This window comes from Eptatretus burgeri, chromosome 2 (genome assembly GCF_056783735.1).
Source record: "Eptatretus burgeri isolate ZD-2024b chromosome 2, Ebu_testis_v1, whole genome shotgun sequence".
Classification (NCBI taxonomy): domain Eukaryota; kingdom Metazoa; phylum Chordata; class Myxini; order Myxiniformes; family Myxinidae; genus Eptatretus; species Eptatretus burgeri.
Window position 1 is genome coordinate 65,716,640 of NC_140962.1, and position 18,354 is coordinate 65,734,993.

General features: G+C 42.2%; 1 long non-coding RNA gene across 3 annotated transcripts in view; it reads left to right on the forward strand.

The window, feature by feature from the left end:
* The window catches only part of LOC147032205 (uncharacterized), a 155,985-nt gene that overhangs the window by 49,880 nt on the left and 87,751 nt on the right, over window positions 1-18,354 (forward strand). For 2 of the 3 annotated variants that reach the window (XR_015055079.1, XR_015055081.1), the window contains exons 3-4: window positions 395-498; window positions 659-2,575. This is a non-coding gene — a long non-coding RNA (uncharacterized LOC147032205). Of the gene's footprint in view, window positions 1-394; window positions 499-658; window positions 2,576-18,354 lie in introns of those variants that run through there. The other variant, XR_015055080.1, reaches the window with a different exon arrangement.

Consider the following 18,354-nt stretch of genomic DNA (forward strand, 5'->3'; position numbering starts at 1 on the left):
ACATCAAAGTTTTTTTTTCAGATGTGCCAGTGGATTGATTACATTACAGTATATACTCTGTTGTGTCTTTGTTTGTGCAGCTGTTCTGGCATGAGTTTGTTTTTGTGTGTGTGTTTAATAATGAAGCAGAACATATCATTCTCCTGACTCACCCCACCCCCACCTCTCACCTTTCTCTCTTCTTCCTTTCTTTATCTCTCTCTCTCTCTCCCTTCCTCTCTCTGCCTTCCCCCCTCTCTCAACCCCCCTCCTTAATACCCCCCCCCCCTGGTCAGTGAAGCAACGGGTTGTATTTGCATATACATATATATATATATATATATATATATATATATATATATATATATATATATATATATATATATACACACACATCATATATGTATTATTACAGGTCAGAGTTCGAGGATCACCACGAGGGGAAGCACTCGAGTTCCTCCAAAACACTGGGTCCTGAGGCCACCAGCTGTGGATAACTCCATTCTAATCCATTCACAGGTGAGAGATAGATTTGCCACAAATGCCGATTGTGAACAAATAGTGAATGCATGCACTGTCAATGATAATTTGCCAAAAAGCAATGAAACTGGTTGGGCAGCTGAGGGTGTGTGTTGCATTGGGATTCTCATGTGTGTACTATTTCTGAACATCTTTATAGCTGTGGAGGAACGCTGGAAAGGGTTTGAAACAGCAAAGCGCTGACCTTTGCATCGCCTTTCGTGGTTGCTTTATGCAGCTTCTTTGGCTGGAAGAGCATGGGAGGAGTCGATACTACTTTCGATACTACTAAAAAGAGGGTGTTTTTTTTTCTTCTTAATTTGAGAAGCCTAAATAATTCCCATACACTTAAAACTACATCACTTAGGAACCGAATATTTTGTGTAAATGTAGTTTTATGTTCCAGAAAGATGTGACATAAAAAACAACCTTAAATAACATTATGTATATGTATATGCCTTGTATTGGCTTAATGGTTAGGGTGGCGGGCTTGGGGTCCTGAGTTCAAATCCCACTCAGCTGTTGAATTAATACCAGGTGGAGTTAACTCTGCCTGTCATCCTTCCGAGGTCGGCAAAATGAGTGCCAGCATGCTCGTATACTGTGTCGGAGTGGCGACCCGTCCAGGATTGTGCCCAATAGACAAGGAGACTGCTTAAGCAGCACCAACGCTCTGTACAGAGTATGGTCCCGATGGATGGATGGATGTATATGTATATGGACGATATACACACACTTGTACATATCAGACTCGGTGTGAATTGTTGGAACATCAGCTCTGAGTCTGGGAGAACGACAGTTCAAACCCCAGCCGAGTCATACAAAAGACTTTAAAAAGGGTGTGTGCTGCTTCCTTGCTTGACACTCAACATTTAAAAGGATAGGGAATGAACAAACAACGCTGTGAAGGCAATGGAAAATCACCTGGGATAACCCTTGCCAAGAAACTGATTCTCCAGCAATAATGCTCTGTAGGCTACATCAAATAAAATATATACATGAATAGATTATTCGATGAAAGCAAAAGAAAAGCACAACCAACCAAACATATGCACCAAGTATGACTCCACAAATTTTCAACAAACAAGAAAGAGCAGATCCAATCACAGGTGACATTTTATCCATGACCCACAGACTTCCTCAGGTCTTTGTTCTCACTTTGGCAAGTGGCTTGTGCCCTATTTATATTCTTGTCACAACTATGTTCCAGACAAGTGGTAATCCTCGGAGTGAGAAAGAGCTTTAATATAAAGCATGCCATCATCATTGATCGTCTGCTCAATCCAGCCTTACATTTGGCAAGATCAAACATTATCTGGATGGGCACAAACGGCTGCGGGCACTTTCCTGCTCAGGCACTTCTGCGACGGTGGTGTTGTTGTCATTCCTTGCCTCGATTCCATGGATGATATATGGGTAATGGGTATTGGCAATCTGGTATTGTAATTTGTGAGTGAGCAGGTGTGGCTTGCAAGCGAATGTTTAACGACATTGTTGGTCATTGAAATTGTAATGTGTGGCAAAGAGCAGACATAATGCATACAATTTTGAGTGGGTATGTACGAGTGATTTAGCATTGCTTGCATGTCTTACCCATTGTTCCTACCTTACACAATACCATTCTTGTAGCCAAGCTGTATGAGAAGTGTGCATTTTATGGGGGGGTTAGTTGTTTTAACGGTTATACCACTCTCTCTTGGCCTTTGTCGTGCAATGCCTGGAAACCTCCGATGCTTGATGGTTGTGTCCAGCACACCCAGCCCCATACACCACTCTCTCTCCTACCACCGACAATCAAATCAAATCAATGGCCAGATTGTACATCAATGACGTGATATTGCTGACTGAGTCACATCAATAGGACAACTGTGTATGTGCAGCAGGGAATACCTTGAGAAATAGTCAAACTTTCAACAACAGCTCTTGAAGAAAAAGCCCATGCCACTCTTGAACTTTCAACGACATACATTACGGTCAAGCTCCTTTATGGGCAATAAATGTTTTAATAATAAAATAAAGTGGTACCTTTAACATTTAATTGAACTATTCAATCTTTACACAAGATGATTCCAATTTTCCCATTCATTTCATTAATATCTCACAGTGATTATTGAAATAAAAAACAACTTTCAATTTTTTTTGCATGTCACAGAAGAAAATCGTTCAGTGATTTTGAATTTTCTCACTTATAGAATGTCATCTCAAGCTTGAGGAGTGCCTCATCGCTGATCTACGGCCCATTTCTCTCACTGTCTCAGGAGCTACAAGAACAGGTGTTTCTCAAGGTGCGGCGGTCAATCTCGTGAGGTGGTAATGTCAGCATTGGAACTCAAAAAACAACAATTTTGATGTGCTCCATTCGAGTCTAGCCAGCCAGTCTGACCATCCCTTACTTCCTTCCAACCAGCGACCATTCGATCACACCAACCTGGCACGCTCAGTCACAGTGCTTCTCTCTTTGGTGTTGCGCGCAAGCAATGAAACCTGCACATCACAGATGCATTTTTGTCGTCATTTCAAACTTGATCCCAAACGGTGCACAGTAATCCCCTGTTTCTCGCGGGGGTTACGTTCCAAACCTCCCCACGCTAAGTGAAAATCCGCGATGAATGGACGCCTCCCCAAAAAATCGACTCGTCTGGTCTGGTCGGTTTGGGAGTGATTGGGTTTGAGGTACCTGAGATCGACTAGTCTGGTCTGGTCGGTTTGGCAGTGATTGGGTTTGAGGTGCCGGAGATCGACTAGTCTGGTCTGGTCGGTTTTGAGGTGCTGGGTATGAGCAGTGCTCGTCCAACGGCGGCAAACCTTTTTCCTTCCCGAAGCATATATTGAGCACCTTTACCTTAACCTTCTCCTGAAGCATCCCAGGACCTTCCTCTGGCACTTCGGTTCCTTGCCAGAAGCCTTAGAAGGTGCAGGGGGGCATTGTGGGGCTTGGAGAAAAAAACGTAGAAAATATTCGAAGTTCACAAGCGAAACTTTGTCTCGTGCGTTGTGTGACTGGTCGAGCACCACGCGTTATAATTTATTGCTTAAATAATTTATATTTTATATATTATTACCGTGATGTACCGGGGGAATCTGCAGAAAAAATTAGTTACGTTCCAAGGGAAAACCCGCGATGAACCGGGGGCGCGAGAGGTGAACCGCGATGAAGCGGGGGTTGACTGTACATACCTCTCTCAGGTGTCCAAGTGCATTTGTGTCGCTCGAATACCTCAATCTTTCAAGTGCATACTTCAGTATCCTTATCTCCCCCAATCTTCAAACACATCATCTCTGTTTCCGAAACTGGACGTTAAACTGGGTGTCCCATCTGCTCGCATTATTTGGTGGATGTTAAATATCTCATGGTTCCCTCCATGAAGAGTAGATGAGTTATTGCCAACACCATGAACAAATTATAAATTCCTGCCTGGACTGTGGCAGCAAGCATGTGGGTCTAGTCTTCTGAGAAGTTTATTGACATCAGGTTCCACTGCTTGCTATCACAGAGTGTGCTTGCTGTCTGGACAGCAACTTCTGCACTGTAAATAAGAAGGGCACTCGGTAGAGAGCATGCCTCTACCAGGCTGAACAGTTTACATTTTGTATCCCACTGACAGGCCGGATCTGAATCAGCACCTGAACCAAAATCTAATCGGCTTGTTCTTGTCACCTCCATAATTCACTACCAAGTTTTGCCATCATCAGTCCATAACTTTTTGAGATATTGTGCTATATATCATTTTTGGCCCTATCTCTCATTGGTGAAGAATCACTTTAAAAATTCTGGTATCCAGATCCGGATCTTTACAAAAATTGAATCAGTTCGTCCTTGTCACACACTCAACCCCTCCACCAAATTTCATCCGGATCCATCCACAACTTCTTGAGATATCCTGTACACAGACAAACAGACAGGGGTGAAAACATAACCTCTGCCCACCTTCGGTGGTGGAGTAACAAACCAACCAGATGGTAGGTATCATGTGAACAGCCATCTTTGGATATAAAGGGCAACCAAACACACACGCACACACGCACACACGCACACACGCACACACGCACGCACGCACGCACACACGCACACACGCACACACACACACACACACACTTTCAAACAACGCAGTCTCAGATGTGATGGAAATTGAACAAGCCCAACGGATTGTAACGTTGACTTTGTCAAAATGTTCTGGAAAGTAATTGGTTTTTCAGCTATGAAATAATTAAAATTATATTGTAGTTTATGCCATTAATTAATGATGGAATACACAAACACCGATTAATTTTTAAATCTTGGTACAAAGGCATTATTTTCCAAAAAAAACAAATTTCACTTTGAGCACAAATGTCATCAGGCGGACTTGTGGATGTCAAAGGTTTTGTGGAACAAAATATCTCTTTCTGCTCTCATATGCATAATGTATTCATCAAATGGACCTGATTAATTTCTCTCTGCATACCACAGTAAAAGTTGCTGACAGATGGAGGGGTTCATATGGACAAAACCTCCAAGGGTAAGTATGCAAGCTCAGCATTGTATTAGTCTTGATGCACTACCCTACCTGTCTTATTCCAGGTAGGCTTGTCGCCAAGTAGTGAGATCACTGGGTTGGACTTTGAGGTGTCGGTTCAAACCCAGCTAAGGATCGAGGTTTACATTTGGACTCTGAGTTCTGGGCAATGAGCAAGAATTAAATTGGCAGTTAAAACCCATCTGGCTCATTAATAACCTTCAAGGAGATGGTGATCTGGTTGTTGACCTGAGTTGGCTTCATTCATTTAGTATGCAGTCTGTGGCTGCTGCCTGTTGTTTTGCATCATTGCTGGGAGCATGGGTGTGCCACTAATGCAATGCCCCCTGCTGGTGAGGGCAGGAATTTGGCCTCGTCTGGCAAATATTCCCCTACTCTTTGTGAAGGACACCGTGGGATCTTTAACGTCCACCGACTAACGCTGGCAGATGAGACCCCGTTTAACATCCATTTGAGGAAGGGCGCACATGTTGATGAATCACCTTGCCTGTGAATCACATGAAGGGCAGTTTATAGCTGGTCGAGATTCCAACCCAGGCTAGACAGCTTAGATAAGAGTGTGCCTACCTCAAGACCATCCTACCATCCCCTGGGTCAGCTTATACATATGATACAAGTCCACATATTGTGGGTGACTCTTCGTACTCACAGAACAACTTATGATGGACACTTTAACATTATCTATGAAAATGTAGTGGTGCCCCAAAATAATCCCTCTCACAGAATAGAGAAAAATAAATCAATACAACAAAATCACATAATCACAACGAAATTGTCTTTGTACAGGAAATTATTTTATATACCGTACTCAGTACACAGACGTGTGTGTGTGTGTGTGTGTGTGTGTGTGTGTGTGTGTGTGTGTGTGTGTGTGTGTGTGTGTGTGTGTGTGTGTGTGTGTGTGTGTGTGTGTGTGTGTGTGTGTGTGTGTGTGTATATATATATATATATATGTATATCCTATTTAATATTATACGATTAATACCTCCGCCACCAAAGGTGGACGGAGGTTCTTTTCACCCCTGTCTGTTTGTCTGTGAGGAGGATATCTCATAAAGTTCTGGATGGATTTGGACAAAATTTGGTGCACAGCTTGTGTGTGTGTGACAAGGACAAATTGGATAGATTTTAGTGAATATTTGGGTCCGAGAATGTTTTAAAAAATTTAAATGATTCATCACAACAGAGAGATAGGGCAAAAATGATATAGAGCATGATATTTCAAAAAGTTGTGGAGGAGTTATGACAAAACTTGGTGGATGAGTTGGTTAGGTGACAAGAACAAGCCGATTCGATTTTGCTTCAGCCCGGAATCAGATCCGACCCATCAGTGGGATACAAAACGTAAACTGTTCATCCTGGCGGAGGTATGTTCTCTCCCGAGTGCCATTGTAGTTAACCTCCGCCATCGAAGATGGATGGAGGTTACTGTTTTCACCCCTGTCTGTTTGTTTGTGAACAGTATTATGGAAAAACTCCTGAACGGATTTCGACGAAACTTGGTGGGGGGGGGGGGGATTAGGTATGGTCCAAAGATCATGCCATTAGATTTTGGACTTGGTCCAAAAAAAAAATTTCGATTTTATTTGAAAAATATTTGAATTTTTTTTTTTTTGCATTTCTACATGTTTTAAGTGATTTCCAAACCCCCCCTGCCCCTCCCAAAAAAAATTTGTTAGAGAAAAAAAAAATTGCAATTTTTTTTCAAAAAAATTTCGATTTTTTTTTTTTTTTTTTTGGGCATTTCTACATGCGTGTCGATCTAGTTTCGTTTATTCAATCGTGGTTCAGTAGAGTCTGATCCGTTTTGACCTACAATGAATAGGATATCAGGTTCACTTAAGTGACCCAGCAGTATTGGCGGTGGAGGTTTTGCACTCTACCGAGTGCTCCCCCTCTAGTTTTGTTTGTTTCTCCATTGATATATCTGACGATTTTCTTTTCAACTACTCGACTAGGAACCATAAAACCCATTTCATTATAAAGGTCTTTGTTGGAGGAGTTCTGGTTCGATGTTTTTTTTTCATTATGAGTGACATCATTTAGCTTACTTCACCACTATTTTTACTGTAGAATTGCGAGATGGAGGATCTCGCGAGATTGTGATTTTAAACGTTTTATATTTACTTTTAGCACTGTTTTTAACGACTTGGAACAGGAATATTAATAACGGGAACAAAGGAGGAAGAGATTCACATGAATGTAACATTGTTCCATCGTTATTTACTTTTGACATTGGTCTTAACGAATGGGAACAGGAACAATGCAGGCATGATGGGCCGAATTGCCTCCTCCTGTGCCAAAATTCCTTGTGTATCCCTATGTAAAGAAAGGGGGAGGAGAATACAGAGAGTTGTGGTGGGGGGGGGCAAAGAGGGGACAGATTGTTAGAATGATGGGGGGGGTAGAGATATGACAGAGAGTTGAGAGAGGGTGTTTGAGTACTTGGGGTGGGTTGGGTGGGGGGCAGGGTCAAGGACTTGAAGTCACATTTTACATTTCATGGAATTTCTGTGGGTCCCTCCTGCTGATGAAAAAAACAAAAACGATGAAGGTTCTTGGACTGTTTTGCGAGCATCTCATTCTGAGGACTTTGTGAATGGTTTTCATACATATGATGTCATTCTACACTTTGTGAAACTTGAAAGTCTTCAAGGGCATTCAATTAGGCATTAAAATCTTTCCTATAAGAGGCAGGACCACCCACATCCCTCCTTAAACCATAGAAACATAAAAAGGATTCCAGAAAAAATATCACAATTATGGCAAAGTCAGCCAATGACTGTCAGGCCAATGACTCACTGATTGCATCTCGTACAAAACTCACTGTAATTTCTATTTTCAACTGTTTCAGGAAAAGAACAGCTTTTATTCCCATGTCATAAGACTCAACACTTCAACACTTGGCTTATTATTGTGTTACTAAATTCTTAAATAATTCAATTGAATGGAATATACACTCTGCACTAATAGGTTTAATTAGTGCAACCGGCTTTTCTTCATATATTTGCTGATTTTAATGAATTTTATAATAGAAAGTAAAAGGCTTGCATATTTCACTGAAAAGCCAAAATGCAACATAGGCAGTTTCCAGGCATACAGTCATTTTTCCCATGGAGACCAATTTCAGGGGTTTAAGTAACTCGTGGCAAAATACAAAAACTTTTTCAAACAAGCTGAGTGTACAACAAGTGTGCAAAGTACACCAGAAGATCCTTGATAAACACAAAAAAAATACAACGGACGTTCAAAAAGTTTGACAAACAAGATGCTCTCAATAGTGCAAGATGCCGCTACTCTATCAAAAATCACTGGCAAAGCAGCCGCAACCAGAACAGGGTTAGAATTTGACCGAGGTACCAACACACAATGGCCTACTCTTTGAGAAATTCACCATGTTCTTTTATGTCCACAAGCTACGTCTGGCAGGCAACACACACAGATGACTTACTGTGTCTTTCAACATTACCTACTGTCTTTTCCTGCAATCTATTGTGCCTCATCCTGCAAAACATCAGGATGACATCAAAGAGTCTAATTGTGTATTGCTGGGAATCAAACCTCCACTCAAATAAAAAAATAGGACCACGGGTCCTGAAGCTCAACTGGATCAGGACCAGCAGTCACTCAACCCCCCCCCCCCCACCCCGGTAGACCCCCTCGACCCTGATTTTTTTTTTTTAATGCCAGGAACAAACTTTAGTACATCACGGGTGATGAAGGTTGTGGTCAGGTTTCATTGAAATTGTGTGTAATTTCGAAGGAGACAGCAAATACCTATTTTGGGGGAAGAGGGTCAGTCCCCCCCCCTCCCATAGACCCCCTAATGAGCGCAGATTTTTATGCGGTCAATAGACCTTCGTTAGACATCAGATTTGAGGCTTGTGGCCAACTTTCATCAAGACCGTGTATTTGGTTCAAACGATAATGACTGAAGTGTTTACAAACCGACTCATTCACTGACTCACGGACGGACACTGCTCGATCGCATAAGCTCACCTGACTAAAGTCCAGGTGAGCTAAAACGTGACCACATCAAGCACTGACAATGACTTGAAACACGGTTTCCACTGCAAAGCTTCATCAGGAGTGTATAATGTTTCATTCAGGCATTGAGAAGCTCGTACAGGATGCTACAGCATTGAAAAAGGTAATTATTGCTTTGATAACTTGCAGATTTTCGAACATAGTCACAAAAGAAAAGTGATGGTTGTGCCAAATTCTCAAGTCAATCATGCCAGAATTGCCAAAATAGCAGAAAATTATACAAACTGCTCTCTTTGTGTCCCTCTATAATTTATGTTCTGCATGAAACCGGATAAATGGCAGTGTGTGTGCAAAATATTGCACGTAGAAGGATTACACTCCTTCCAAAACATCCATTTTGTGACAATCACCTAATCAACCTCAGGATGTTGGAATTAATGAAAATTTTCCTTTTCTTTATCGTGTAGCTACTGGATTTCATGATTTGGGATAATATGATTTGTTTTGAAGTGAAATTGCAGCATTTTGTTGAAAAATTAGCAATTAAAAACATGTATTTTCACACATTGGTTACATAAGTCACGCTGCTGAGGGTGAATGATGGACCAAGGAAAAAACAAACTTTATCATCTCGTTCATTGTGAGGGGCCGCAGTGTCATGTAAGGCCTTGTCCAACAAAGTGCGTTGGAGTCTTATTTCCGTTTGCACAGCTGAATAATTAAGTCAGCAGCCACCTCGCTGCCCTTTTTCAAAATTACAGCAAGCTCCTTTGACTTGACTTGGCTTGAATAAATTACCTTGTTAAAATGTCAAGCAAGCAATTATCTATTGCCCTGTCGAAAAATTCCTTCAATATACAGTGCCTGGAGAAAGTCGACACCCCCTTTCATAATTTTCACCTTTTGTTGCCTTAGAGCCTGGAATTAAATTGCATCAAATCAGATTTTTTTTTCACCTGTATTTGCACATCATAACCCACAACTTCGAAGTGAAAAACAAATTCTACAAATTGCAGAAAATTGATTAAAAACTGCAAAACTAGAATATCTTGGTTGGATAAGTGTCCACCCCCCTGAGTTAAGACTTGGTGGAAGCACCGTTGACAGCAATTACAGCTGTGAGTCTGTTGGGATAAGTCTCTACCAACTTCGTACACCTTGATTGGGCAATATTTGCCCATTCTTCTGTACAAAACTGTTCAAGCTCAGTCAAGTTGCATGGGGAATGTTGATGGACAGCAATCTTCAAGTCATGCCACAGATTTTCGATTGGATTTAGGTCAGAGCTCTGACTCGGCCACTCAATGATATTTATCTTTTTGTTCCTTAGCCACTCCAGTGTAGCTTTGTCTGTGTGCTTCAGGTCATTGTCATGCTGAAAGGTGAACTTCCTTCCCAATTTCAACTTTCTTGCAGAGGGCAGCAGGTTTTCCTCTCGGATTTTTTTGCATTCTGCTCCATCCATTTTCCCTTCTATCCTGATAAGTGCCCGAGTCCCTGCTCATGAGAAACATCCCCATAAAATGACGCTGCTACCACTACGCTTCACAGTTGGGATGGTGTTCTTTGGGTGATGTGCTGTGTTGTGTTTGTGCCAACCGTAACGTTTTGCATTTAAGCCAAAAACTTCCATCTTGGTTTCATCAGACCACCAGACTTTTTGCCACATGGCTTCAGAATCTCCAGATTAGTTTTTTGCATACCTCAAATAGGACTCATGGTCAGCTTTTTTGAGTAATGGCTTCCTTCTTGCCATCCCACAATACACACCAGACTTGTGGAGTGCTTGGGATGTTGTTGTCTCATACACACAGTGAACAATCTTTGCCATAAAGGCATGTAAGCTCTTTCAAAGTTGCCATTGGCCTCTTGGTGGGCTCTCTGATCGGTCTCCTTTCTTGGTCATCCAGTTTGGAGGGACAGCCTGATGTAGTCAGGCTCTTGGTGGTACCATACACCTTCCACTTCATGATTGTGTTTGCTCCAATGACTTTTTAATGACTGTGCTCCAAGGGATGTTCAAGGCCTTTGAAATATTTTCATACCCATCCCCTGATCTATGCTTTTCCACAACTTTATCCCAGAGGCCTTTTGAAAGCTCCTTGGTGTTCATGGTTGAGTGGTTGCTCACGAAACGGTTGATGATAAGCAATGGCTGGCTTGGCAAGTGATAGCAAGCTGATTGGTAATGGGACATACCCACAAACAAAAACATCAGCAGTTTCTTAAAATTTTCAGATTTCACTCCAGATTTCAACACTTATTTAGTCAATAATATCCAATCCTCAAATCCAAAATTATATTTCGATTATAAACTTGAATTAGTCCGTGAGAGGAGATCGTGGAAAATCACATCATAAAATGCATGAAATCTCTCCAAGCTCCTAATTTAAAACGATAGCACTTACAAAAGTGATGTATGCAGCAATTCGTAGGTATAAAGATCAAGCATTTGATGATATGAGTGAGGAAAGTGAAAAAAAAAATTGTGTGCTTCATTATTAAGAAACCATGCGGCTTGTTCCAAGTCAAGGCATTGTTGAGCAGGCCAAACAAAGTGGCAGCTGAAGATCCCAGTGAGCTGACAGAGGGATAATTAAGATGGCATGCCATCATCTTCTTAAGACTTATTTTGGTATTTTGTGATGAGCACCCCATAAATTATCTTCAAAAGGGGTGTTTGAATTTACCAAAAAGAGGTGTTTAAAATGTAGTTTCGGGCCACTAGGAGGAGGAGGAGATTGGGACCATACTCTGTGCAGAGCGTTGGTCCTGCTTAAGCAGTCTCCTTGGCTATTGGGCACAATCCTGGACGGGTCGCCACTCCGACACAGTATACCAGCATGCTGGCACTCATTTTGCCGACCTCGGAAGGATGACTTTTGCCACTTGGTTTAATGCTTTTGGGGTTATGGAGGAGATACACACACACAAAGACATTTATTATCACAAAAGTACCCGGCCTTATTCAACAATGCCCGTCTCCTCCCAGCCCTTCCCCTTCCTCAACTGACCCTTTCACCTGCCTCGTCCAATCCCAAAATCCTCCCTTCAGACTCCACACTTTCCGCTCCCTCCTCCCACTCTTTACACCCTTTACACTTTACTTTACACTTTACACTCTTTACAAATTTAAATGTAGACACGGTGAATTAGCATGCATGATGGGAAGAGTTGTGACGTTGGACATATTTCTATTTATAGCCCTCAGATCAAAGGGACGTATGCAGCCATAAGTGTGACAGAAGACACAGGACAGAATCGCCAATTATATAACAGCGCGATGTCGCCGCGCTGTAAAAAAAAAGTGATCCTGGAAAGTTTTGTGGCGATTCACCTTATGCATTGATGTACAGTATGTGCTGGTGGATTCCTGTGTACATTGTGTGGAGGTAAGGTAAGAAGTGTTAAGGTGTTGATGGTATGAGTGTGGGTGAGGGGTTGTTGTATGTGCTTTTTGTTGGTATGTGGTTTGTATGCCTTCCGTTGGTATGTGGTGTGGGTGAATTCTGTTGGTGTGCATGTTTGTGTGAGTGAGTGAGTGTGTGTGTTTTTCTGTCCTCCATCTCTCATTCTTTCTTCTGTACTCCATCTCTCATTCTTTCTTTCTGTCCTCCATCTCTCATTCTTTCTTTCTGTACTCCATCTCTCATTCTCTCTTTCTGTTCTCCATCTCTCTTTCTTTTTCTTTGTCTCTGGAGGGGTGAATCTTGCAAATCGTTTTTGTAGGGTTCACTTGGCTGTGCCTGGATGGGTTTGAGGGTAGAGGAGTAACAGTTGAAACCCGAATCCTAACCAGGTTCTTCCTGATGACTCCATCTTTGTCTGTTTGCTTCTCCTGATACTCCAGTGCTGTATTTGTTCAGTTATTTGATTAGGACCTCAAAGGATTAGCATCACAAACAAATAAAAGTCTCATTTACTTTTTTCATAGAAGATAACATCACTCCAAGCTCCTAATTTCATGAAATAACATCCTAAATGAAAGCAGATCACACAATAAGGTGAAACAATTTTGAACCCATGCTGGACAACTGCGAGTGCGTGTGTGTACCTCTCAGCCACCTATCATGGTGTGAGGATTCTTTGCTTTGTAGACAGTGAAAACATTTTTCAATTCTCTCTTGAATTCCTAGTTCACTTTTCCTGTTGCTTTACTCATTCAAATCCTCTAATTTGCTTTGCCTTTCTAACTCCAGAGATGTCCCCACAGAAAACCAAGCCACGGTCACCACGTCCACTGCTCAAGCAGTAGGAGCCTTCACCTACTTAATGTTTTTGTTGCACTCAATGAAGTTAACTTTGGGAAAAACAGTTGAAAAACAGAACAGGAGAAAAGTTAAGTTTAATGCTTTGGCAATTTCACATTTTCTCATGTAAATATGGAGAAGGATGGCGCACAGCCTTGCATAAAGGTTGCAAGACATATGCTTTGCTATAAGAATCAGTTATTTCATTCAATTTTAAGATGTCACTCCAAATTTCAACACTTATTTAGTCCATGAGATCCGATCCTCAAATACATAATCATATTTCGATACTTTAATTAGTCCGAAGGAGTATATCATTTTTCCAAGGCATTTTGAGTCGGCCAAATCAAAATGGTGGCTAAGACCCCTGCAAGGTGAAGTTGGGCTGACCAAGGATAAGCCTTTCATGAAGGTAAGTCGTTAATTATCTTCAAAAGGGGTGTTTGAATTTACTCAAACACCCAGTTTTGATGCATGTACTCCCTTGGAGTTTCCTTAGTATGCATGCAAAGTTTTGTCCTGCTAGGATTCATGGTTTTTGAGTTATGGAGGAGACACATACTGACTGACTGACACACACTCACATGTACTATATAAATGGCAGTCCTTCTGTCTGTGTCTGTCTGTCTGTCTGTTTTTTTGTGACGAATAAGCTCCTAGACCAGTGAACCAATCTCGATGAAACTTTACACATATATAGAACTAACATTCAGCTCCAGGATGCGCTAAGTGGCTCTCCATAAAAATGAAAAAAAAATATATATATATATATATATATATATATATATATATATATATATATATATATATATATATATATATATATATATATATATATATATATATATATAAAAATAAAATTCCCATTAGAAAAAAAAATGGCTTTCGAATAGTGCACCAGCGTATTAATCATAACAAAAGGCTTCATGGTTAAAAACGCTAGAGTTTTTTAAAATACAAAATGTTCGTATTCGTTGACTTTTTAAACATACACATTCTCCTGTTATTTGAATTTTCGAACTGCACGTGCACGGCAACAGCTAACTGCTGATAGATCTGCTCATGAAAGAGCCAGGCAAGTGGAGTCAGCTGCAGAGAGAGAGTTGTCTTACTGCTGATATATCTGCTCATCTACTATATAAATGGCAGTCCTTCTGTCTGTTTGTCTGTCTGTCTGTCTGTCTGTCTGTCTGTCTGTCTGTTTGTTTGTAACCAATAAGCTCCTAGACCAGTGAACCGATCTTGATGAAACTTTCCACACATATAGACCTAAAATTCAGCTCCAGTATGCGCTAAGTGGCTTTCCATAAAAATGAAAAAAATATATTTAAAAAAAAAATGGTTTTCGAATAGTGCGCCGGCATATTAATCGTAACAAAAGGCTTCATGGTTAAAAACGCTCGAGTTTTTTGAAATACAAAATGTTCATATTCGTTGACTTTTTAAACATACACATTATCCTCCTGTTATTTGAATTCTCGAACTGCATGTGCAAGGCAACAGCTACCTGCTGATAGATCTGCTCATGAAAGAGCCAGGCAAGTGGAGTCAGCTGCAGAGAGAGCCATCTTACTGCTGATATATCTGCTCATGAACGAGCCAGGCAAGCAGTCGGCTGGAGAGAGAGAGAGAGAGAGAGAGAGAGAGACAGAGACAGAGACAGAGACAGAGACAGAGACAGAGACAGAGACAGAGACAGAGACAGAGACAGAGACAGAGACAGAGTGAGTCGCCTAACTGCAAATAGAGCGTCACACCGATGGGCGAGAGAAGCACAAAACTCACGTTCCAGCTTTCTAGGTCCGGGTTTTGGCAGGACATCGACTGTTGCCACTGCTGCTAGAAACATTGAGTGGCTCAAGGCTGCCTTCAACTATGACCTCTCTGAGGATTATGGCAGCATAAAGCCTTCCTTCCATAAATCTGAGGAATAAAAGAAGCTTTCCCAATTTTCTCCATACAACGAATTCCTCAGTCTAACTAGTGTGAGGAAAATATGGCAAATTTCCCGGGTATTCCCGGGTACTTCAGCTAGTTTATTATATGTACAAGCCAATACTACCCGTTGCTTCTCTAACAGGAATACAAAAGCAGGTAGGAAGAGGGTGGGAAAGAAAAAAGAGGGGGTGGGGGAGTGAGGAGGTGGAGGAGAAAAGAGAGAGGAGGAAGGGAGGGAGACTGAGGATGGGTGTGGGAATTTTTCAGGAATCACCAGATTGGAGTCAGTGTGACTACCGACTGCAGTGCGGACGGTATACAACCCCAAAAACCTGGAGTAGCTTTCACCATTGTTTTGGAGGAATTTCAAAAAACAAATAAAAACATACAATGTTGCATTTATATAAGCATTTCCAGATGTGCACAAACATTAATTTTTATAAACAGCTGCATGTGATGGTGGAAAAAAAATTTGGCTCGGTAATTTAGAAAACATGTTAACACATCAAATGGCTCAGAAATCGGGTGTTATCAAATATATTTTGCTTTGAAACTCACAAAGAGAAACCATATAACTTTTGTAAAGCACACCTGATAACCAATTGCTTTAGAAAGTCACGTGGACAAAGGAAAACCTGATAAGCCTCCATTAGACACAGGTTGAAACTTTGCCACCACAGTGCCCATAACAGGCATGGAATGCCCACACACCCGCAGAGTCCCGAAAGATCCAAATCTACCCTTATGTACTACGTCCATGTGTGCTGTATACGTACCTCTACCTTGTGTAGCAACTGCCAACTGTATATCCCATTCAGGACAGGAACTGTACCGCTATCAACTGGAGGGTGCTCGGCAAATGGCTTAAGCACTCAAGCAAGCACTTCAACGGAACGCCTGGCTTGGCAAGCGATTACCAAATGTGTTCAATGAACCCATGCACCTAGAAATGCCCAAGCAATTACCGATTTGGAAAAGGAAGGATAGTCAGGACTGTTAGGGCATAAAAAGGGCCGTTTGGTTCACATTCTTCCAAAAGCACCAATTTTGGCCCAGATGTCGCCCATACCATACTTTTTCGATTTTTGACGGGCGCCCCCGGGGCCTCCATATTGGTCAAATCCAATAATGCCGCCACTCGGGTTAGAGGTAAATCTAATTAAAAACCCAAAAGGGCTAGATTCATGAATAATACCACGTTTTAAGGGTTTTCGGGGTATGGGAATCTGATAGTGGTCTTATTTCAATGATTTGAGGTCAAGGTCAACCCTCAAGGTCACCCTAAAGGTCATTATGAGGTCAAACCCAGTGTTTCTGGTGCGTCATCCCAGATACAAAAAAATATTAAAACTTCAAAATATTTACCCATTAAATACTAGTATTAGGGTAGAAAAGTCAAAATATGCCATTTGTTTGTTATTTTACGAGCTCCTGTAAACTCATATTATGAGAAATAGTAGATGACACCAGTTAATGGTAAAATAGCCCACCCACTTAATAAACAGATGTTCCGAACCACCTTAACTCAACTTTTACTGTGAAAGTTCCCCGAGGCCCTTACACTGTTTATGCTGGCTGGACCTGACTGTGCACGGATAGTTAAGGAGTTTGAGGCCATCCTCGACCAACCATCGTCATCCACCGCTCATCATGTGGAAGGACACAGCTTGCAAGTGAAGTTTCGAAAGGATATACTATCGTTTATCGAGGTGGTTGAACAGCTGGGCAACCCTTTCCATGCTACAAGTCAGGAGCTTGTAGCACTTGATACACAGAATGTCATGGAACAGGCCATCGCTAATTCTCTATCTCAAATCCATGAAGCTGGCCAAGCCCTTCATGAAACATACCTCATTGAAAGACTGGAAAAGGCTTCAGTACCAGTATCTGACACCATCAAGCGGAACAACATGCTAACCTTCGCCAACCGACCTGACCCCAAGAAAAAAGGCAAGGACAGTTGCATACAGAGGCAGAACATGACCTTAATCATGCAACTTTTCCTCTCACTCCAGTCCAGTCCCGATGCCGACATGACAGATTTCTTTCGGTTCGAAAATCAGAGAGAGCCACCGAGCCTGGCGGATCGAGGGTCGTTGTGATCTGGGACGAAGTCCGACATTCTTCAATGCCTCAATGCACCCACTGGCCGCGCAGCTGCTGCCAAACAAGCCACGATCGTGGTGTTGGATATGGCAGCAGTGATCCACATGGTGCGCCCCACAACAGCAAAGACATTCAGCGAGTATGTGCCGCTCCACATTGTACCATTTCTGGAGGCCCAAATGAAGAGTGGTACCCAACGCATTGATGCTGTATGGGATAATTACCCCGAGGAAAATAACCTCAAAGCTCTCACGCAGCTACGACGTGGGAAGGGCCCACGGACAAGAATCGGCGATGGCAGCACTCCAATCCCGAAGCATGAATGGATGGAACAGTGGCTTCCTTAAAAATGAGAACAAAAAGGAGCTATTCTCATTCATCAGCACACAGATCTCCAAGACTCACATGGGTGGAAAGCTCCTCCTGAGTACCCGCTTCAAGACTGCTCTCCAACAAGCAGTGTGACCTCACAACACTTCAGCCGTGCAACCATTCCGAGGAGGACACCAGGATCCTCCTGCATCTGGCACATGCCGCAGAGCAGGGTTATACAACAGCCTATGTTCGCACGGTGGACAGCGATGACGTGGTTTTGGCAATCACGTTTTTCGAGACACTCTGCCTATCAGAGCTCTGGGTGGGCTTTGGTACAGGTAAAAAGTACCGTGACATTCCAGTCCATACCATCAGCTCCTATCTCGGTCCATCAAAGTCCTTGGCACTACCCCTCTTCCACAGCCTAACGGGGTGTGACACGACATCACAGTTTATTGGATGTGGCAAGAAGACCGCTTGGGCAGCCTGGATAAGCATACCGGACCTCACCGATAAACTAGTGGCTCTCTCGTGCGACCCTGACCTCTTCACTCTCGAGTCCGTGCATATGCAACGGATTGAACGCTTCGTCGTAATCATGTACAGCAAAGGGTGTGGTGCAGCTGGTGTCGACTCGGCCAGGAATCGCCTCTTCACCACTGGAAGTAGATCGCTGGAAAACATTCGACCTACCCAAGTCGCGCTGTTCCAGCATGTGAAGCGAGCACTACTGCAAGCGAGTT